Below are 23,640 nucleotides of genomic sequence, written 5' to 3'. Positions count from 1 at the left end.
ATAACAGAGTCATACAATTAGCAAGCTACAGCTAGTCAGAAAGTCTGCACAGTGACTCACCACTAGATTTAGCAATGACTGTATATACAGAAGCACATTCCCACTTCCCAAGAAGCTTTGGGATGCACAGGCTTTTGCTCCAGATGACAACCCAGCACTGGCATGAGGAAGTGCCCAAGCACAGAAGAGGGGCTCAGAGCTTCAGGAGCTGAGGATGCTCTGCTTCACTGCTACAGCACCAACATAGGCATTGACATGAAAAAGTCCCAGACAAAAATGCAAAACGGTGGCTGTTCAGGTAATATGACAAAGTAATGAGCAGGAGAAAAGCTTTTTTTTCTTGCTCAATTTTCCTATCTATGGTGAGCTTTTTTCGGGTATTTTTTTGACAGTGAACTTCCTCTTTGTGGCTAACTAGAGATATTACATTAAGAGAAAAGAGATAGATTTTCTTATGCTTTAAAAATATAAAAGAAACCAGAACTTTGTAAAGTATTTCATATGGCATTTTTGTTAAGAAATTACTTATTTTATAAATGCTAGTTCTTCTGCCTGACACATGTTCACTTGCCTTCTGACGTGCATATACCAGGCTATTTCTTCAAGAAATATAGTCTGAAAATAATCAACAGTTTTAGAGGCAGTGGCAGATATTTCCCTGCTCCCTCATAACATTTTATTATTGTGAAAGCACAAAGAAAACCACCTGGATATGAAATATTGTGTTTGAAAGGATCCATGAAGATGGATAAATTTTAAAATGACAGGAATGGAACAGTAATCTATTCACATGAATAACAGCATCCATACAGCAAATGGTGCCCTGTGCAGTCACTGGGAACACAAGGGCTCATCTCCTGGGCTCTCTGCCTAGCTCTGCGTTTTCATAGCCTCATGAATACACTGCCAGGTTTTGGGAAAGCAAAAATGTAGTGCAGGCAATTAGGAGTAACTCAAGTAAGGGACTCAAACCCCTGAGATGGTCATCATCACTGTTAACTGACTACTTACACAGCTCTCAGAGCAGGGTCTGGCTCACTGGGGCTGCTCAGGAGCAAAGGCTGAGTCTAAAACAGGATTGCCCAAGAGCAGGGATTTCCACTGAGTTGGCCAAGATCAAAGGAAAATGGCACTGCTGGGCTGACCAGGCTGTAGCAAGCTGTACCTGTGTAGGAGCAATTCCCTATGTGGTCTGTCCATCTGTAGTTTCTTGCAGGATGAAACTTGTAAGTTTTTTCTGAGAGATTTGATGATTCAGCAAAATAAAATTAGTCTCTTTTTCTTGGCATGAATACTCTTTTCAGGATGCTCCTCTGCCCAAGACTGAAGATGCCTTCATAAAAAGATGAAATTTGAAAGTTATTGACATGCAAATGAGCAAGCAAACAAATAACTGGGCAGCAAGAATGGAGAAGACATCTATCCCGACAAGATTATGTAGATGATATAATGGGAAAACAAGGGAAGTCTCAGGAGTAGAATTGAATATACAATTTACATATTTACATATTGAATTTACAATATACACAATAAACATGTGAGGGACAGAAGAAAAATAGCAGAAGGTGTGCATTCACTGTCTGCAATCCAAGGGCTTTTTCTAAAGAATGTACTAGATTCACAAGGGTAGGAAATCCCCAATTATCACTGTGGAGATTGACATATGTGGTTGCTATGAATTAGCTTTTTCTAAAGAATGTACTAGATTCACAAGGGTAGGAAATCCCCAATTATCACTGTGGAGATTGACATATGTGGTTGCTATGAATTAGATTAAAAAAGAAGGAACAGCCCCATCAGAGTCCCAGGATGGCCTCCATTCTAAGACATTATAGCATGGCCTTGCTTTGCACACAGCTCCAGACAAGATAGCCCCCTTGAGTAGGGAGAGCAGTGATTGGAGAAAGGTTTGGCTTTGTTTGCCCCAGGGAAGGACTTTCTCCTCCCATCACCTCCCAGCTGCCCCCATGTTTGTGCAAGTGAAGTGCAAGTGGGCTGGGTGGTTGCAACCAGAATATGGTGCTACATCCTTAACACAATTATTGATGATCAAACAAACACAGTTCCCAACCTCAAATGGCCTGAATAATCTACTGCCTCTCTTGGGCCTGTTTCCATTGCTGCTGCTGTTAAACCCTTGTAATGCCACTGGTTTTGGTGGAGTTAATCTGAAAGGTACACACATGAGAGACAGATAAGAATCACTTCACTCCTGTGCTGAATGACACAGCCTGCACTTCATAGTTTGGAAATGTGTGTGTTTAGTGGCACCACCACACACTCGGGATAGTAGATGTTGAAATTACATTAATCTGAATTGAATATTCCAAGCAAAACCACTGCCAAAATACACACCCTTTTTGGTAGCAGTGCTGGAGGGAAGCCAGTGCTCCTCATTCCACCCCCCCACAAAGACTTCACACAGAGTCTTCAAAAAGTTACTGAATGGGTAAAGTGGGAGAAATGTCATCATCACCTGACAGTAATGATTGCACTTCTTGGTAAATAATTACTAGCTCCCAAGTGCAAATGTGAGCTTCTTAAATTGCTGTAATTCATGGCAACATGCTTGCCTGCCTCCAGAGATAAATGACAATTTTTGCTGGGGTGTGGATGACAGAGCTATCTGTGCTGGTATGCAGAGAAGCCCCCAAAATCCCAGTTTATCATTATTATGTTCATCTTTCTGCCCATCGCCATTGGCGCACACTTGTCTGGAGAATGTCCAGCTCCTCCCTCCCAGCGCAGCTGACCAGGACAGACCCTCCAACCTGCACACCCAACCCTGCAGCCCCAGTTCCTGTTTGCCCACAGTGCTGGATGGGCTATTTCACCCAGGGGCTCTCTGGTGACTGCCTGTTTCAACAAACCACTGATGTGCCTTGCCTGGCTTTCAGCAGCAGGGTGTTCATGGAGAGCCCAGCAGACACTGTTCATGTTTTGCCAGGAGGTACAAGGCGCCTCGGTAAGCTCACAGAGCAGTGTTACTCCTACCTCAGCACTCACATCTCTGCCACAGTCTGACTCGTACACAGTGCTACAGCTGTTTCAGAGTTCTCTCTCTCTTTTTTTTTTTTTTTTTATTTTGTTTTGTTTGTTTTGTTTGTTTTTTTGGTTTTTGTTTTGTTCGTTTGTTATAGACAGCACTTTTGGTGACTAAAACTTATGTAAGTAATCTAAACCCTCAGTATTTACAATGTAGAAGAACCACAAGAAACCTCTCTCAGATCTTAAGCTTCTGTAGGATTGAATTTGGGGAAATTTTATTTGAAAATGCAATATCCCTACACCCCCCCCTTTATTACTTTCCTATGCAGAATGAAAAGAGCAGATCTTGGATGGAAATACACTATTTATAAAAATCAGCTTACCTCATTTCTGTAAGAAAGGAAAGACTGTCAACCTTGATTAGAAAGCAATAATTCTTGAAAGGAGTCAAGTAAGGTTTAATATTATTGTTTTCTTTAGGCCTGAAATGATAGAAGTGTTAAGAAATTTTAAATGAAAAATGAATATACAACTCAGGAAATTATTCAGAGAACTACTGCCAGGCCTGTTAAAAAAAACCCAAACAAACAAAACCCAAATGTCCAAAATAGCTCACCCTGTTTTAGGACTGGAAACCTTACAAAATGCTTAGAGGAGGCACTATCTATCTATAATGCATTCTGAGTTTTACTACTATGGCCAGCTACAATTCTACAACAGCAGACTTACATTGAAGTTTTGCAGTAATGAATCAGGTACCTTTATATGTTTTTTTTCATTCGCCCTTTCAGGTCATGCTCCTTGGCACAACAGCGGGATATGATCCATATAAAATTGACTCTAAAATTATTTAGTTGAACTGGTACAAGATGTCGTCACTCAGAATGATTTAAATCTGCTCTGTATCAATTTAGTATAAATCATTTCCTGATCACATTAAGCTAAATCAATACAACATAGCTTTAAAAATATTCCAGTGATTGCACTGGCTTAATAATTTGATTTTAAACCACACCTCTAATTAAACCAGTCCAATTTTGAGTGTGGAAAAGGCTTTGCAAGGCAGAACTGCTTGTCTGTGATAGTTGGCTAATATTTTGCTACCCTATTCTGCTAACTGAGACCTGTAAAATACAGTGAAATAGCAATGCTGCTATGCCTAAAAAGCGTGACAGTAGGTGAGACTTTGAAAAAATGCAGTGTCCTTGCCATGGCTTGGGGCAGTCCAGATGTGGGAAGATAGTTCTGGCTTGTCAAAAGATAATTAACATATTTACAAGAAAGAAGTGTTTCATTTATGAAACATGCCACTCTTTAGAGAACTGATATCAGTTGGAGAAAGCAGCTGTACCTGCGGCTTGGGGGTTGCTTGAGTAATTTTTTTTATTTTGTTGGCATAATTTTTACTTGGCTGTTCTAAATATTTCTCACAATTTTGTTAGCAAGGGAGGGTTTTTTTTTCCTGGAAAAGAGTGACCATTTTTCACAACTTGGAGAAGCATTGTAGGAAAGATTTACTCACAAAGAATATGTGGAACTCTCAGTTTATCCTGGGGTTAGAATTGTGACCGTTCTTAGCGTTGCTGGCATGGGTTTATTTTGCTATCTCCATGAACATTGTTGAGTATACTCTGCTAGTCACATAAATTCTATACTTGATTCAAACTCAGAAGTTTGCAGAGTCTTTTTGGGTAACAGCCCAAAGGTATTAGAAACATATGTAATCTTGAAATAATTGATGCTCCAAATAGCAAACTAGCCAGGAAGCCTACACATTGTTAGTGCCATATTGCTAGCAGGGAACTGAAATGCAGAGAAACACAGAGCTGAGATCCAGCCCCCTTCTCCTATGCTTCTTGCACATCACCAGGTGGTCATACACATCTGCCTGGTCTGCTGGGAGAGGTGGGTGAGAACCAAGAGGGATCACTTTGGTCCCTCCATCCACTTTGGTTCCTGGTGTTCTTAGTGACACTGAAAATTCAGATGCTGGTGCAAAGAAAGCACATATCCAGGTCCTCTTCCCTTGCTGTGGGACTAATGCCTGAAATCACCCATGTTGGGCTGTTACTCTTTGCGAAGGTGCCATGATTTCCAAATCATGGTCAGGGCTGAACCATCTGTAAGCACATATAGGGACCCTGTGAAACCCAAGCCCTGGCTCCTGACACTGAAAGGCACAAGTGGTAAGATGCAGAAACAGGGGAGAGAAACATAGGCATGAAGAGAGACAGTGACTTGGGCAAGTTCAGCCAACAAGCCAGTAGCAGTAACAAAATTAGATGAAAATGAAGTCCAATGTAAGAGGCCATTCATTCACCATTTGAGAACTAGGTGTGAGACACCCTTGGATGGGGCTCAGATCTGTTCACATACAAGTGTAATGAAGACAGGCTAGAATTTCAGTCTTCAGCCAGAAATAATACATCAACAAACCAGCGATACTGATGCTCCTGCTCTTCCTGTCACAAGGCTTTTTATATGGCCCCTACTCAAAATTGCACAGAAGTCTGAAAGTTGGACCAAAGTTTGTCTTTGTTAATGATGTGGAAAAAGTCTGGGCAAAGCAGCTGTTGAAGAAGAATCACAGGGACTGGTCTGAGGCAAGGTAAATATAGCTGAATGTGCAGACAACTGCACACACCCTTGCTCTGCTGATTGAAGCTGATCTCCTAGGGAAAGATCATCATTCCTCAATGGACTTCATCATAACTGCCATTGGAGTCCTGTACTGAGGCTTCTACAGGTGTCACTGGTACTTAATCAGTCCTTTAGAGAGAGTTGGTCATAATCTGGTGAATAAAAAAAAAATCTGGGTTCAGTGCCCATAGGAAGATGCAAAGAAAACAGTAGGGAGCTCTACAGGACCATGAGTTCACACTCATGAAACTTCAGCTCCACACCCACATTATTCTTGCAAACTCCTGAATGGGATGTTTCCAAAAACAATACCACAAAATATATATCTGTCCTTCTCTTTGTGATAGGCAGTGGTGCAGTTAAGGGTAGAGCTGGTTAGACAGAGTATAATCACTTTTTATTTTTGGAGGCAAAAGTTTGCCTGCTTTTTGGCAGCTGTAAGTGTGGGTACACCAGGAATAAAAACAACAAACCAACCGTCTTGTTTACCTTACATAGCTTCCAAGCCTTTCACTTACTGAAACTATACTGAAGATGGTACCTTTTAAGGACACAACATTATATATGATGGTGCTGTGATAGAAGCCTTGATAATATCTCAACTGCTCAGTAAATCAGACATTGTTTTCTCGTAATAGTCTGGGATGCTAATTAAAGAAAACAAAAGAAAACCAGAACTTTTCCTACAGATTTCTTTTCTCCCCTTGCAGGACCCATTCTTGAGAGTACCAAGGGTGGCTGGGCATCTCCTCTGGTTTCTGACTTTTTTCCCCCACTGAAAATCATGAAACATCACTGCTATTCACAAGAGTCTGCCTTCATGTCTTGGGTTTCCAGAATTTGAAGCCACATTGACGTAGCTGTGCAAGTGACAGAAGTGCTGTGGTGAGTCTTATCTGACAGCTGAATTGCTGAAAAGGACCAAAATGAAACAACCATTTGCTGTGTCTGCATCAGATGACTGTCCAACATTCAGAGTGTTTAAAAAGAGCTGCCCAAAGAAAGAGATCTTTGGGATGTGCAGAGGTACATGAAGACATTGTTTTATTCCTAAAGAAGCAACCAAAACATAGTAATGAGTCAAACCAATTTAAATAAAATCTATAATATTGGTTCCTGGACCTTACATGGTCAATTTACAGAGATAGGCAAGAGATTAAGGTAATAATTTATTTACATTTTAATTGTGACTGCATTAAAAAATACTATGGCCTGATCTTATACCCGATGCAATGAATGAGCAAAATTCCACAGTCATTCATAGGTTTTGGATCAAACCACCAAGTATGATTCACCCTATTTTCCTCAAAAGCCAGAGAATCCCAGTGCCAATACAAATTTGTTTTGGTTTGTCCTGTTATGCATAGCCAGTATGATTGCAAAGGTAAGGGCAGAAAATATTTTCCCAATTAACATTTTTCAGTGATTTTTTAAAATAAAATGCGTGTCTAAGATAACCTGGTTTTGTTAAAATTGCAATCAGCTTTGTGGGATGACATGCCACTAGTGAGAGGTGCCTTAATTTTATGTTCCCTGATTTTGCCTCTATTAGCTTACTTTAATATTTCAGGAAAGTGGATTATTCTCCATTCTTTTCCTTTGTTTTTTAAACAAATGTGGGATGCTAAAATACCTACATGTATTGTTTGGAGGTTTAATTTTGGAGAGTTACACAGTAATTGCAATGTTTGGCAGGAGAACTTCAAAGTTCCTTAAGAAGACTTTGTCAATGATCTAGGGATCCATTGCAACCCAATGCAGTACAACTGTGCCAAGAACCTGAGGATCAATCACATTAGACTCCATCTGTCCAGGGGACAAAAACTGGAGGAGCAAAGATCCATTTTTGAAGCATACTCATAATTTCTCAAAGTTAAGGAAGGTTCTGATCAAAGACTGACTTTATTTCCTAATAGATAAAGGAGGTAGGTCCAGAGCTTGCTTGTCAATCTAGGTCCAACCTTCTCCAAAGTTGATTTTGGGGCTGAATGGTTCTTACATAGCTCCTTAAATATCTGGGAAGAGGCTCAGTGGAGAACTCAGACTCTAGGAGTTATATGATGACATAATGTGTTATCTTTTCTTATTTCTCTGCTTATTTATAAAGCACCTGTCATGATGGCTCTCCACACTTGGGTAATTATTTTAAATACACACCAGAGCTATGGATAAAAATCCAAGTATCTTAATTTGCCCTACTGGAAAAGTTCCTGTGCCAAAGAAAAAGGCTTTCTCCACTTGAAATCTTGATTCACTCAATCTGTCATCTCCAATTAGGACTATAAAACAGGGGGACCTTGCCAGTATGCCCCCAAGTCAGTGAGTTTGAGGTTTTTCATACAAAGATGGTGAAGGCTGCTCCAGAATGGAGGACCCCAGAGGGAAAAATGACTGCTACCAGTGCCTTCTTCCTAAACAAAGGACCTTTTTTCCCAGATTGCACCTGTGGCAATATCACATGTAGGAGGAAGATCTCTTTATAGCCACAAGGCAAGCATACTGGCTAAACCCATCTATTCCTCTTTGACACTTTATGTTCTGTCTTATGTTCCAGTGGTTGTAAAACATTAGTCCTTTGGAGCTCTTCCACACTGGAAAATTTCATCATGATAAAACACAACCCTGAGGAATCTTGGTAGCTAAGACAATGCTAAACATGCTGTTAAACATTGAACACAGACAGGGACTGTAATGTTTAACATCACATCAGCTGGTTGTGGTTAAGCCCATGGGTTGACCAGCTGCCACAATGCTGAACATGACGGTGTCTGCCTGCACTGATAATTTAGCAGTGTGTTTGCAGCCTTCATTCTCATGGGTTCCTTTTCTTGCATGATCTGGTTTTCTAGCACAGGCACACATTATACTGATATACACAACTAGATTAAGATACTAGATTAGATACTAGATTAACCAGACTGGAACAGTTGACATGGTACTTGTATTTATGTCAAGGACCTGAGTTCAGCTCCTGGCTGCAGCAATCACATGCAACATGTCAGTTCATACCTTGCCTTTGTTCCTGCACACCGTGTCTCTGACCCCAGGGCAGCTGGATTGTTACTGCTTTGGTCTCACGGGGGAGCAGATGCATGGTACCCTGACAAACCTTGGGCTTTTTACAGAGGTCTTATCCTAGCTTGGGAGAAAGGGGAGACAAATGCTTGAACAGTATTTATGTACCAGCAAGATGGTGAGGAAAGAAATGACAAGCATCTGTTTTCCCTCACGTGACTGGGCATGATGTATTGATAGTAGTCTCAGCTCTGTAATGTAAAAGGATAATGCAAAGTTAACTCTACTGATGGATCAGTTCCAGGACTATTTCAGCTCCAAGAAATATGTGACATATGGACATCTCTTTTTATTTATTACCAGATATCAGACTCCTGCAGATATGCAGAAACAATAGATCAGTATGTGAATGGTCTAAAAATCAAGGCCAAGTTTGTGATTTTGTGCAGCATGATGCATGACAAACTCCCCACAAGACTATTGGGATGACCAGATATTTGGCTTATGAAAGGGAAAATAAAAGCATTCAAAAGTGAAACCAGTGCTTTCCCTGAACATGAGGGAAAAGAAACTCAAAAACACGAACAAATGAGACACATGGCTTAAAGGTAGGAAATGGAAACCTAGGGAAGTATTATTAAAATAGCATATGGCCTGAGAGATGGTCAGCTCTTATTGCAGATTTTCCAAGGGCAGAAGGGCTGTTTAGGGTCTTTCTCCTCTCTTTAGCTCTGATTTCCCAGTATCTGAAATTTTTATCATCTTCAGCTGTACTGTATAACATTTCAAAGCTGTTGAAACTTAATATTTTGAGATTTCTCTACACCTGTCAAATTTTATTGAAATTAATCAGTGGCTTCTTTTATAAAGCAGAAATGATGAAAATACTGAAGCTAATGTTAACTTTGTCTTTACTAAGAAACTGGGCTAAAATGAATACGCTACATTTTAGTTCATCACATTTTTCTTTTTTATAATTTTTGATACTGTGCTGGTTTTGGCTGGGGTAGAATTAATTGTCTTTATAGTGGCTGGTATGAGGCCATATTTTGGATTTGTGCTGAACACAGAAGTGATAATATAGAGATGGGTTTTTTTGCTGAGCAAGGATTACATATAGCCAAGGCCTTTTCTGCTTTTTGTACTGAGACACTGGTGAGGAAGTTGGGGCTTCATGAGAGGTTGTGAGGAGACACAGCTGGGACAGATGATCCAAACTGACCAAAGGGATATTCCAGACCATGTGGAATCATACTCAGTATTAGAAGAGGGGGAAGAAGAAGGAAGGGGGGACATTTGGAGTGATGGCATTTATCTTCCCAAGTCACTGCTACACGTGATGGGGCCCTGCTCTCCTGGAGATGGCTGAACACCTGCCTGCCCATGGGAAACAGTCAATTCCTTGTTGCTTGTCAATCAGTTCCTTCTTTGCATGGCTTTTGCTTTCCCTGTTGAACTGTCTTTATCCCAACCCACGAGTTCTCCAGCTTTTACCTGTCTGATTCTCTCCCCAGTCCTGCTGGTGAGGCAGTGAGTGAGTGGCTGTGTGGGGATTGGCTGCTGGATGGGGTGAAACCACAACAGACAGACTCTAATACATTTTTTTCTATAAATTTTATAAGAAGGAAAAAGCAGTTAGTAAAAGAACTGGTATTAGTCATGTGGGTCCAAACTGAAGAAAGAAAGAAAGAAAGGTAGAAGATATAAAGGGTGAATTGAAGTGGGAGTGAAACTAAAGATAGGGATATTTGCTATAGGAAGGATGAAGAAGATCCAGATGGCAGAAATTCTGCATAGAGGAAAGACTGGGAGAATGAAGAGAACATAAATACAGCTTTCACTATGCCTAGGAAACACTATAGGTGCTACTGGCGAAGCTTTCTCCTTGTCATTGGCAATTTGCAAATCTATTGCCCAGGCTGAAGGACTGATCTCACTGAAAGGGAAGGAAGAGTACTGATGCATATTTATAGTCAATGCCAATTTGCCTTATGCAGATAAGGACTTAATTTCTAAACTTCATGGCCAAAGAAATCCTCATTTAACCTAAATCCCATTGCCATGTCTAAACCAAGGTGTTTGTAGCTCTTGCTGGACCCCAAAAGTGTTTCAGTCTAAAGGTGCACAGGGACTAAACTGGAGTTCAAGTGAGATTAATTTGGGCCAAAGGGATCATGGCATGGTGCTGCCTGAATTTCCCTTAACCCCAGGCATCAAGAGATCTAGTTCTGTATCCCTGATACCTCAGTGCTCTGAAGGAGAAGGAGGTAGGCGTTCCTCAAGAATAAGAAGTGACAACACCCACCATTCTGCTTTCCTACCCCCAGAGTATGTGGGAGGATGACATTATTATTTATTATCTGTTTTGCTGTAGTCCTTAGGATCCTTTATACTCCCAGTTGTACTCTGATTTTGGGAAGAGAAAAACTGTTGTGCATGAAGAGGCTGTGTCATCTCAGCTGTGCAAGAATTGCACCCTAAACACTCAGGATTTTCTGCTTGCAAAGGCACAGGATTGTAAAAACTCCTCTTGTCTAGCCCCAAAGTTATGCTGTCTAATGGGATAGCAGAGTAAGGAAGCAGAACTGTTGAAGGATTTACTTGCTGAGCCAAAAGATCCTCTAAGTAGTTAACAACTGTAGCCTTGCTGCCATTGATAACCAAGTGCGACCTGCATGGCACAGGATCATGGAAAAAAGGTCCTGGACTTGCCCTTTCTCAATTACAAGAAGCCTCTAAAGCCCCAGGTGGTGAAAGATGTCAAAGTTAGGATGCCAGCAAGAAGAGACAGCTTAAGGCAAGGCCCTTGCCCATTTTCTTGGACAAAAGTGTAGCAAAGATACAAACAGGGTGGTCTGGTAGCACGTGCAGTAGGAGTTGTATTCTGTTCTGAAACGTGAATCTGGGGTGCAGGACCATAGAAAACAGAGAGAAGGTCATGATCCTGGGGAAAAGTTTTCCTCTTCAAGCCTTTGGGTGACAATGTAAACATATTATGAGTAAAAGGCTAGAGAAAGGTTAAACCAAGGGCATTTATGCTTTTATTTGTAAGCTAGGGCAAAGGCTTTTATTTTTCTCCTCCTTTTATTAGAAAGTTCATTTTAAATTTGGCCCTTGGTGTTCAAAATGCTTGCCCTTTTTTTGTTAAATGAAAACTGGGATTGAGTTGGTTTCAAAAGGATTTTCATTTGATGACTGCTTTAAAACTAAAGCAAGCTATCACTCAAGACCAATTTTTATAAGTTCTTTATTCCCCACAATGGAAAGGGTTCAGGTAAATATATATCCAATCAGATGACCATTACCCAAACATTTATGCAGTTATCTTCCAGGGATATGAAAGCCAGTTGGAAACACTCAGTTTTTAAAATTTTCTATTACTATTCCAAATTTATGACTAGTGAGAACCTAATTAGATTATTCCCTCTTTTCAGGAGTCGATGAACATCCCCAGTTATCAAGATGCATGTGGGCTGACTCATCAGAGTGGGATGGCCAAATTTCTGAGGTTCATACCAAGATATACAAAGAGTCAAGAACTATCAGCTGTCTCATCTGTCAGAGGGCTGTGGGAAGGGAAGACCCAGGAGTAAGAACTTTGCAGAGATCCCAGAGAGCCAGGCTGATCATGCAGCTGGTGCCCGGGGTTACCAGTGATGTTGGCCAGAGCTGTTCTCCTTGCCCACCTTCTCTCCCAGCTAGAGAAGCAAAAAACAGGTCAGCCTTGGTGCTGCACTTACACTCTTTGCAGGCACATATAGCTTGAATCAAAATGCTCCTTCATCCCCCGGAGTGAACCACCATTAACAACTCAGGACATTTAATATGACAGGTTGAGAGAACCTGGGAACTTTTTGAAGCTGGTCTACACTGGATTATTCAACTCTAGAGTAAAGGCAAAAATGCAGAATATATATAGATTGGGTCTAAGAACATAAATTTTGAGTGGGATCAGAGTAGGAAGAAGAAGGCAGTGACAATGTGGCCATAGAGCAGCTGGCCTCAGGCAGGGTCCGTGCTGGTTGATGCAGATGCTGTGGTGCAGTGCCAGCTGGAATGAACTGCTTCAAGTCCTAGAGAGGCTGGCGAGGCACCAGGCTGTGCACCTCCAGAGCCACAGGGCTGTCCAGGTGATCTGCATGGCCATCAGGCTGTAAGTAGGTACAAACTCGTGGTGATGCCTTGTGATTAGTACTGAAGTCATTGCTGGTTTTTACAAGGGTCTGTTTTCTGTTTGCGTACAACAGTGCAGTGAAGCCAGCAGCGAGAGAGACTGTGTTCACGCCACATAGATGTATACAAATCCAACTTCTCCCTTGACAAAGTGCAATTTGTTGTACTGGTGAGGGAGGTCACAGGCAGCAAAAATCTGCAAGTGCTACATCTAAACCCTTAATTTCCAGATGTGTGCACAAAGCAAGTTCCCACTGTTTGTCTTGATAGGTGGTTTCTGTCTGAAGTGCTAAATTTGTGCATGGATCTGTGATAATGCAGGGCTGCTGCAGTCCTTCTAACTACTGCCAGATCTGCTGAAGAACAGTGAGAAGATTATGCTTCCCTCTGAATTCCATAGAGGTCTCCAAAGAGTACTTGTGTAAAGGGTCTCAGGCCCAGAAAGCCTGTAATTATCAGCTAAATAAATAACTTAATTAATACAAACTCTGGGCTAGATCCCAGTCTGACTTGGCAGTTTTATTCTGTTCTGGGGAGGTATAAAACAGTGCCAAGGGCTGAAAATCCAGCCTTTAGGGATTGTTCTTCTGTACAAAAGTCCAGGTGTTATTCAGAGAAGAGGACCTAGCCTTGCAGGTTAGCAAAATCCTTCAGAAACAAATAAGAACTGACGGAATGAATCTTTTTTGCCCTTCAGTTTCTCAAAAGCTCAGCTCTTTCCCTCACCCCAATCTCCCATCATTTTTTTTTCATCTTTACATACCTCTAAATTTCCTGCTTTTTGGCTGGGACCAGGCATTTCAGAGCCAAATACTGTTATAGCTGTTTTTGTGTTGGTTCCAGCCCAACTGGAAGCAGGAAATACTAAAATTCTCCTGGGTAATCCTCTTCTCTGGAGACTTCCAGTCCAATTTTGCAGATTCATGAGTATTACGTGCTTTAGGCAAAGTTCAGAGGTGCAACCAAAAGCCAAGTGCTTCAGATCCGTAGACTTGAGATACAGAGGGAAGGCAGTTAGTTCTGTGTGCCTGTAACATCCCTTGCTATCCAGGCACTTGCCTGCACCAAACTGCTCCAGTTTCTTTTTAGAGCTGAGTCCTAAATCATACTGTTTCTGCATACCTCTGAAACTTGGTCTGAACTTGGTCTGTATTGTGTGAGGGCTCAGGTTCAGGGGGAAGCCAGCAGAAGAGCCATATCAGGACCTGAAAGGGGGGACTAGAATAAAGCAAGCAGACTGTTTGTTTGTTGCTCAGTTTGTTCCTCATCTTTGTTCCTGGAGTGTTTCCCCTTTTCTGATGGTGATATTGTGCTGGATTACACCTCCCTGCCAGCAGTTCTGTGTGATGGACTTGCCCAGCAGGACACAAGTGGCTGGAGATGCTGTTAGTGGTGTACAGTGGCAGCATTGAGAATTCAGGATCCTGTCATCGTATGAAGGGCCACCTGGGCAGGAAAGTCCAGCTCTCCTACACACAAAGAACATTTGCATTCCCTGTGGTGGGAATGGGACATGAAAGCGCTGCTGAGGCCTAGCTGGACCTCTCCTGCCAGACCCTCTCTCCTGGGCATGGACAGTAAATTCAAACTGGTTTGTTCTGGGAAAAGCACACAGAGATGACAGTCCTGCGAAGGCAGCTCCTGTCCATTCTGAACTTCAGCTCAGATGAGCTGATGGCAAGCATGTTTAAAGCAGCTGCCACAAAATGGCACCACTATATGATGGACATTTGTACTGACAGTGCAAAAATAAAATCCTTTTGAGAAAGGAGAGAAAAAAAAGACTGAGAATAATCTGGGGAGCTGTTGGAGGAACAGGAAAGAATGAGTACTGATTTAGCCTCATATCAATGTGATTTTTGTCACTAGTGCACAAATAATCCTAGAGGATACCCCATCCTCATTGTTTGCTCAGCAAACAGCATGGGCTTGCAAAGATTTATAGACATCATCCACTGTCAGAGAATCAGGGAGATTTGCTTCATGAGGCCTGTTTCTGGGGAAAAAAAATAACCTGAGCGTGTGCTTCTTTGCCTGCTTTGGAGGTGATCAGAAGATATTAATTTAATAAGACTAATATTCTGTATTGTTTGCATGACATTAGCACAACATTAGTGCTCATTGAAACTGAAGACCCATGTTAAGTGGCACTGTACCCGAGCACAGTAAGAGACAGTAGTTGCTATGCTTATCAGCTGGGCAGACAAAGTGTGGTATGTTCCCTTTCCAAATGGGGAATTGATACACATAAATAATGAAGTAATCTACCCCACAGATATCCAGTGTACAAACACAAGCATGACAGCCAGCTGCAATACTGAACCATGGTAGGAGGTTTAACAACACAGAAAACAATAGGTATTGTATACTGTAGGCTTATAAAATAGGACTGGGTAAAAAAAGGTTCTTTTCTCTCCTGGGAATGGACAGATTTTTGTCAAACACAATTTGGCTGAGAACTGAATATGTGCTTATTGTAATATCTTTTGTTTCGTAGTTCACATTTATTTTAAGGATAAATGCAAAAGTGGACACATCACATGCAGAATCTGTCTTTGGCCAAAACAAGGAATAACAATTTTCACTAAAAATTTGCTTTGGTGAAAAATTTGCAGCCAGCTCTGATGCAAAGAACCGTATGGTAGGTGTTTCTTTTCTGTTTGCTCTTGTATCCATCTCTGCAATTCTGTGTTGCTTTGGCCCTTACTCGAATACCACCTTCTGCTACTAATATAATGCTGCCAGCTCCAGCAGCTCAAGCATGAATCTTCCTAAATTTGAGCATTGGAGTGTTGTGGGAGAGGAGGAAGAGGAGAGGAGAAGGGGGAGACTAGATGGGAACAAGGGGAATTCAAATCCAAATTTTAGAAGACAGGTGTCCAGCTTGGGCTAACAAATTTAAAAGGAAATTAATTTTAGCTGTTGTGGTCATGGAAAAAGCTAGAAAATGTGAAGCTCACAGTCTCAAATGCCACTCAGCTGCAGACAAAGATGCTTGATCTTCTGCTTTGTTTGTAGTGCTGGGGCCAGGTGGACCCCAGCTTGCCATGGGCATTCAGGGCAGGAGCTTCTGCCAGCATCTCTGCTCTGGTACCTGCCCCGTGGTGGGCCAGGGCCCTGATGCCAGTGGCTGCCCCTGCTTGTGCATGGCCTCAGCACACCTCCAAAACCTGGGCCCCACGCACCAGCCCTGGGGGGAGGAGGAGGAGGAGGATGGGGAAGGACCAGCTGCCTGCATCCATGAAAAATCTGTTTAGAAGAGCCATACAAGGACTATGTGGGGATTTTTGTTTGGAGTAGCTCTGTTGCAGCAATGCTGGTTGCAAGCAACACACCCAGCACTTGCATTGCCACTTCTTCTTGGGCTGTTCAGGGTACTTATGTCTATAGGGTACAGGGTTGCTTGCACCCAAATACTGCCTGCTGGTTTTGTGAACCCTAATGCTTTGCCTTAAATTTCATTACAGAGGTAGAAGAAACAGTGTGGAGTTGTGTCTATCAGCTATATCTATCCTAGTCTGAAACAATGCTTCTGTGAACAATCTGTGATGACATGCCTAAAATAGTGGAAGAGAGTCATGGTTTAAGTTTTTTCTTTTTTCTTTTTTTGTGATTTAACCCCTTGTTCTGGGTATCTGGTGCTAGACCCCACCTACAGTGCCTCTGAAAATTTTTTCTCTGTCAAAAAATGGTATCATTTAATTCTCAGGAACTAGTGAGCTACTATTATACACACTGAGATCTGTGGACCAAATGCTTTGTGATTGAAATAATTTTACAAATTCTTACATGCTAAAAGGATTTTAAAATCAAAGGTAATACCAGATGTTCTGTGACATAAACGCCATAAAAATACATTCAGATCCTCTTCTCTTATTTGCCTGTTATTTTGTGTGAGAAGTATACTATGGACTAATGAAAAGGTTATGCCAAGCATTTAAGAGAAAATTCTGAACTTCAAATACTATATAAAAATGGAAATGTCAGCACAGTTTTCAGAAGGACATGTCTCCAGGGGCAGACTGGGTGGCCTTAATGGTATGAAATGCCTCATTGCACAGGGTATCCTTCTCATACAGTCATTTGGGGGACAACACACATTGTTTATAAATTAATTCCATAGCTGAAAATGGGTTGAGAGGATAAAAAAACCACAAAAATGTGGGGGAAAATGCTTGCAGATATACCCATATCTTTTGAAGTAAAATTAGTGTAATAGTTATGGTAGCATGGAGATTTATTTGGGTGGAAAAGACCAGCCTGTATGTATTCACAGAAATACTTCACATCTTTGTCTCTGAATTGTTTGTTTATTTGTTTGTTTTATGCTGGTTTTATTTTTCCAGTTTGCAGCAACAAGTTGTAGAAAACCCCTTCTCTTTGGGCTTTTGGGTGAGTGAAGAATACACTGCTGGTATAGGATATTCTCTAATGTGAGACATGAGCATGTGCTCCACTTACAATGAGCATGGTACATATTCCCTGCATGACTGCTTCAAAGTGATTCTCAGGAAAGAGGAAAACTCCTCTTAATAATGTTCAATGTTGAACATCACTTGTTTCCTCTTAGAAATTTATTCTTTAGGATAAATAATTTCCTTATTCTTTAGAATAAAGAAATTTATTTTGGAATAGACATCTTAGGTCTTAAGTTATTCTTGATGTGAATGCCCTCCTGCAAATGCTGTTAAGTAAAACCTCCTTGAATGATTTTCAAAACCTTGAGCATTTGGGATTGGCATTTGATACTTGAAAGGACTATATGTACAACTAGAACACGCGTGAGCAACCAATACGGATATGTTTCAAAATGAGTCCCACTGAACAGGCTCCATTGAAATGGCCACAAGAGCATCTGTGTATCACTTAACACAGTGGGAGCTTGGAGCATTTTTATTAAGTGTTTATCAAAACATCATACAGACCATCTGCATCATGTTGTCACCTATTCTCTATTTGTGATCAAAAAGGTGTACCTGATACCGAACATCTCATTTCTTGCTTCAATAATTTTAGAATGGCTGATATTTGTGTTTTGTCTGACCTCAGAGAGCTGTGTTTTTGTATGCTTCTTCTAATGGCCTATAGGTTTCTTAAGTTCATATACATCAGGGGGAGATAAAAACAGCCTATACTTTCTCAGCTTATTTTGTTTGTGAAGGTTCTTTTAAGTACCCATAAAAAGCTTATTTGTGTCCTTACTATTTTGTTTTGCAAAAGCTACCATACAAGACCACCTTAGATTAGGAGACAGTGTGTACAAACACACACACACACACACACACACACACTATCCTGTATGAACTCTGGTTACAACTAAGTTTTAAATAGCCCTTCCATCAGGGAATCCCCCAACTCTGCATTACAGTGTACTACAAAAGTAGCAAATGAGTCAGGTTTCCCAGTAAACAGGAGCTGAAAGCAGCAGTAGGGAGGAAAAGCAAAAGCCACAATGAGACTTGTTGTGACAAGACTGTCATTACCTTTCTTGTCTGTCAAGTAGGTATTAATAAAGTTACCTCAGTTACTGAGTTATTGCTTAAGGGACCAGAGGTAAATCAGAGAGGCTACCACTGCTTTTCCATGCGAGCAGGGGCCTTCGAGAATTTTCTGAGCTGTTGATTCACTATAATGCTCTAGCAGGGACTTAAAGTTCCATGTTGTTTATCAATAAAAAAGCTGCCACTGGGTAGTAAATTATCTGTGGAATCCTCCCTCTGGGAAGCCCTGACCCTCTCTTGGCTGTCCAATGCATCACACATCTGGGCCTGATCCTTATGTACAGGTGAAAAGGTATCAGCTATGACTGTTTGAGAAACTGAGCTTTTGATTGCAGAGAAACTGGGCTTTTGATTGCAACACCCCTCCCTCCCCCCTAATTTTTCTATAAGAACAAAAGCTAATCCCAAAGTTGATTCATGTTTTGAACCCATGACAAGCCCAAACTGAGGAAAATTATTATCATTAGGCTGGCAAGAAAGGGGAACATGGGAACTCTGTATGGTGACTGGCAAATATTTTTTAAAATGCTGGTGGAGGAGCATCGGGGGAAACAGCAAAGTGGGGTGAAGATGCTTGTTGAGTGACACCTGGGACAGCAACTATGTATAACATCTGTGAAAATTTTAGATGGGAGAAGAAGAAATCAAAGAGAAGGGAATGGGGGGAGAAGGGAGAGAAGCAGTAATGCTTTGAGTAATGCTTTGCTATTTCAAGTGAGAGTTTGACATGGGAGTGGGTTACATGTACTTCAGTATTCCTGAACTATATCTCTAATTTACATGTGCATTAGGTCTGCCAATCTGTCCCTTACTGCCTGAAGACCTGACCAATGGTTAGTAATCATAATGCAGCATTTCAAAAAGCAGGAGTAAGGAGTTCATACTAAAAGTGAAAAGAAGAACTCCTTCTTTCCTTACAGAAGTTCAGAGAATTGTACTTATTATAAAAAACTAAATGGAAGGCTGCAGCCTTCCAAAGGCAAGGTATGGTTTGTGTGCAGAAACAACTTGTGTTTTGTTGAAGCTGACTTTTAAAGCAGTTTAATTAGAAAGAGGTGCTTTTGTGTCTTGTGGTCAAGCAGTTGATCTGATGAAGAAGCAGACACTAAAGAATGAACTGCAGCAAAGCCAGCATCAAACCACTTGCAAGCCGAAGTGAGAGCCACTCCGAGTGAAGGAAATTGTTTTAAAACTCACCCGTGGTCAAGCGGTGCATGTCACATGAATAATGCATGTCTGCTGACTGCCCGCTCCCCGCTCTCTCCTCTGCCCGCCCGCAGCGGCTCCAGCCGGGGCGCGCTGGGCGCGGCGCTGCCGCTGCCCTCGCGTTGGGGAGCGGCGACAGCAGCCGCGACTGCCAGGCACCCATCGCGGGGGCTGAACTCAGAGCTTTGGCAGCAAAGTGAGCAAGGCGCTCATTTTAAATAAATTGGCTGCAAATCCCACTTATTTTTGATCCTCGCTTTCTCTTAATATTTTGCGAGTCTGCTCAGGATCTGAGGTTTCAACAGAAAGTGGTGCTGTGGGGGAGGTTTCTTCATTTATCAGGCTGTTTTACAATCTTCTGCTTCAATTCCAAGACAGACAGATTGATGGAATAACTACGGTATGGTGGTGCCACAGTTGTAGAAGTGTGTGATCTGTTAAAGTTTGGTGTGGTTTTGTTTTCACACACTGGCTATTTTTTTGTTGAAGTAACTCTCTTTTTCCTAATACCTCCAGCCACAAAGTAGTTTCATCTCAGCAGATGTCTTAAGCATAGTTCAGCTGCATCAGCAGATATTCCGGCAATGGTATTGCTCCCCTGTGACTCTCAACAGGGATTTTTTTAGGTTTTTTTTTTTTATTTAAGTGCTGGCAACATGGTTTATTTATAACAAGGAACATATTTCTAGAACATTTTCTATATCCATATCTATTTCTTCAATCTTTATCTCAGTAAATAGAACTTAGTGTTCACATTTAGATTTTTCTTTTTCTCCTCCTCCCAGTACTTTCTTTTCTTCAAACAGCAGAGTGGATAAGGAATGCTTGGTCAAACAGCTGTTTGACCAGTGCTATAGTCTAGAGCAGACTCAGCGGCACTAGACAAACATTTTCTTTACAGCATTAGTTCTTTCACCTACAAGATATATCAAGCTAAATGTTCGTAACGCTGCTTTTTTCCCTCATGTGTGTTTCAATCTTTCTGACATCTGGAAAAAGTGTTTTTTGACTTGGTCCTTCCTGCATAACTTCTGTTTAAACTCGATTCACAAAAAAGATATAGTGTTTTCCTAGGGTCTGGGTGATTAGGATCATTTCTCCTTTTGCCTGGCAGTGCTACAACTCTTTGGTAGAAGGAGCCCCAGAAGAATTACTCTGGGAATTGTCACGTTTTATGATGTATGAGCTTCTTTTTCTTTTTAATTTTACCACAAGAAAAGAAGGAGCAGTCTCCCATCTGCACAGATCTCCTCAGCCGTGCTGAAGGTTGAGTCTCAGAGCTGCTTAACCATTAAAATGAAAGACCAAAATCCTGCAGAGTCCTCTCAGGCAAAGCTCCTGTCTCCTTTTGTTGGTGCTCTGCTTGATGAAATAAGGAAGATCAAATGCTTAACAGCTGAATGAACAGGCTTTGCTGGGCCCCCAGTGCATGGACTGGGGCTGGAAGAGGGTCTTTTTCCCAAAACTGGGACTAGAGCACTACTAATGCAATGACAGGGGCGTGGTGACAGCTGTCACCTTTTTGTCTCCTGTTAATGGGAGAACTTTTTTTTCAAATTTTGTGATTCTCACACTTGCAGATCTACTGGCTGGGTCCCTTCCCCATTTCCTCCAGAGGCCAGACCGAAGCAGAAGCACAGCAAAGGTCAGTCAGTTCTGTGTTCCCAAAAGACCAACTAGTCTTCACTTTAAGCTCAGGTCCAGAAGAGACATTTACATCACTGATCAGGGAGCTAAGTTAGGACCTTTATACTGGAGCTTTCCACTGGCACGAAATGACCAGGGTGAAAGCCTTCCAGCTGCTCCACCTTAACCATAGGCAAAGGGGAAGATGATGAAGCTAAATGAAATTTGCCTGTGAGATAATTTGTCTTGGAGGTGAGGTACAGTGGGATCCTGCCTACTTAGAGCTGCTGAATGTGGCTCTGTATTTCCAGACCCTTAGGCAATGGGAAAGGAATTGCCCATAGCACTGAACTGTTAGCAGAGTCCTTAGCATGGGTTTGGCCTTGGTCAGCTTTCTGTGTCTGGCTGGTAGGTCCAGAATTAGTTCAGGAGAGGAGAACTCCAAATGAACAACTTGGTAATGGCTACCCAGTTTTGGAGAGTAAGTGAATTGGGCTGTTTGCATCTCGCTACCCTCAGGGACAGGGACTAGAGCTCAGCATGTTTAATTTACTACTGTATTTACCAGTTCAGCCTTCAGTGCTCCTTACTATTTCTGTTATGGATGTAGAAAACCATGAAGGAAGAAGCTACAAATGTTCCAGAAACCTGCTTTAAGCTCTTCCTCCCTATCCCTTGCTTGAAGGAATACTCCCTTACTGTGTTCATCTGAAGGTGGGACTGTTTTAAAATGCTAGTAAAAAGCATAAAATTCTTCTCTTCCCACCCTCAGCACTAGATCCTCTCATGAATAATAAAACCATTTAAAGAACATTTTCCATTTCTTTTTTCCATCTGCCCTACCTTGCCCTGACCTCAAATTAGTTAAATGAAACAGAGAACTTCCTGAATCTACCTTCTCTTTCCATGCTATTGATACCTCAGGTTTTAGCTTTTATATTTTTCAGATTCTGTAGTGCTTTAGTGTGTACTTCTGAGCTTCATATTAGGAGATAGTAAGCAGTCTTCACAGAGTAGGTAGATAAAACAATTCCTTTTCTAATTGGGGACCAAGGACAAATGATCCAAATTTCAGGCCCAAGAGCATAAACAACAGTGGACCAAAGAGAGAAAAACAAGAAGGATATGACTTCATAAGCTGAAGCTATAATTGGACAATTAACTCCAATATGTTAATGGACCAGAATTATAATAGTATGAGACCCCATCATCCATTTTGTCACCATTTTGGGTTCATCTTGGGTGTGGTCCTGGCTGGGTTCTTGTGCTCCCTGAGGTGTATCCAATGAAGCCTTTTAGTTAATATCTACTTTACTCTTTAGCTCCATCTAGTCTCTGTTCTAGGTCAGCCTTCACAAGGCATCACTATAATCCCAGGCTCTGTTTTGTCAGACTTAGAACTTTGTTATAAGGATTAACTGTCCATATCCATTTCTGCTTTTAAACCATCCCATGGCAGTCCCGCTTTGCAGCCCTTGTCATTTATAACTGTCTTGTATTTTCACAGAGGCACCACTGCAGATGGTACAAATGAAAAGAAGAAAGAACTGCTCCTCCCTGTTATTCATAGACAAAACATGGTCTGACCATTCAGCTGCAAAAATCTTCAGAGCAGAGCTGTTTTCATTCCTGACAGTGTTACTTCTGCAGTGCAGAAGCAATCAAAACTCATTCCTACCTGCACAGTTATCTAATATCTGAGACACACCTGTTTGTAAATAGTATTGAAATCTATAATTTGTTCACCTTTGTAATCTTTTTGTGGCCACAGGGAAGGTTTGTTGGGGGAGAGGTGTGTTACATGTTGTCTTCACTGGTGATTTTTGTTATGGACACATGGGCTATGCTTGGGCTGTCAGCACACAGCTCCTGCCCTGGTTCTATTGTGGCTCTTCTGGGAAGGATCAAATAGCCTTTAAGTCTTTCCAGCCTGACATGGTAACTTCAGGGACACATGAGAAACCTGGAAGCTGCCAGCAGTGCAGGTAGAGATGGCACTGTCAACCCTGCCTGGAGATTAAGTGCCTCTCAGCAAGCAGTGCTGGGATTTCTGTGGCCTGGCAGGGTGATGGGAACTCCTGGATGCCTCAGCTTCAGACCTTCAGGCTATTCAGTGCCATAGTGCAGGTGGGGCAATTTGGGACCATGACCATGGTGTTTACCAGATTGAAGGTGGGAGACACTTAGCAATGGTGAAAACTGAGCTGGAGGTGGCAGCAGACCCTTATCAAGAAAAAGGAGGCACATGGTTCCAAACTGGGTTTTTTTAGATTTTCTGTTTCCAAAGCATCCAAGGTGGCTTTTCTCAATAGAAGCACTATTGTTTCAAATCACTATCCTCCATCTTGATTATATAGGTCTTGTTGCAGTGTGATTCCATTTCCTGTTTCACCTATCCCAACCCCCCAGGTGTGCCAACCTCTCCTTTCCCCTCCCCCTTTGCCCTCCTGCTGAGAGCTGTCCATCAATCTTAACATTCCAGCAGGGTCGT

General features: G+C 41.7%; 1 long non-coding RNA gene across 1 annotated transcript; it reads right to left on the bottom strand.

Moving 5' to 3' along the window:
* Positions 1-3,054: 3,054 nt before the first annotated feature.
* On the bottom strand, positions 3,055-19,568 carry LOC139600371 (uncharacterized). The gene is made up of 3 exons (XR_011682506.1): positions 19,515-19,568; positions 8,812-8,894; positions 3,055-3,470 (listed from the first exon to the last, which is right to left on the bottom strand). It is a non-coding gene; the product is annotated as an uncharacterized lncRNA (long non-coding RNA).
* Positions 19,569-23,640: the final 4,072 nt, after the last annotated feature.

This window comes from Agelaius tricolor, unplaced genomic scaffold, assembly GCF_023055355.1.
Source record: "Agelaius tricolor isolate 1412-34295 unplaced genomic scaffold, bAgeTri1.0.p SCAF_26, whole genome shotgun sequence".
Taxonomy (NCBI): Eukaryota; Metazoa; Chordata; class Aves; order Passeriformes; family Icteridae; genus Agelaius; species Agelaius tricolor.
This window is presented reverse-complemented; position numbering and strand designations above follow the sequence as displayed.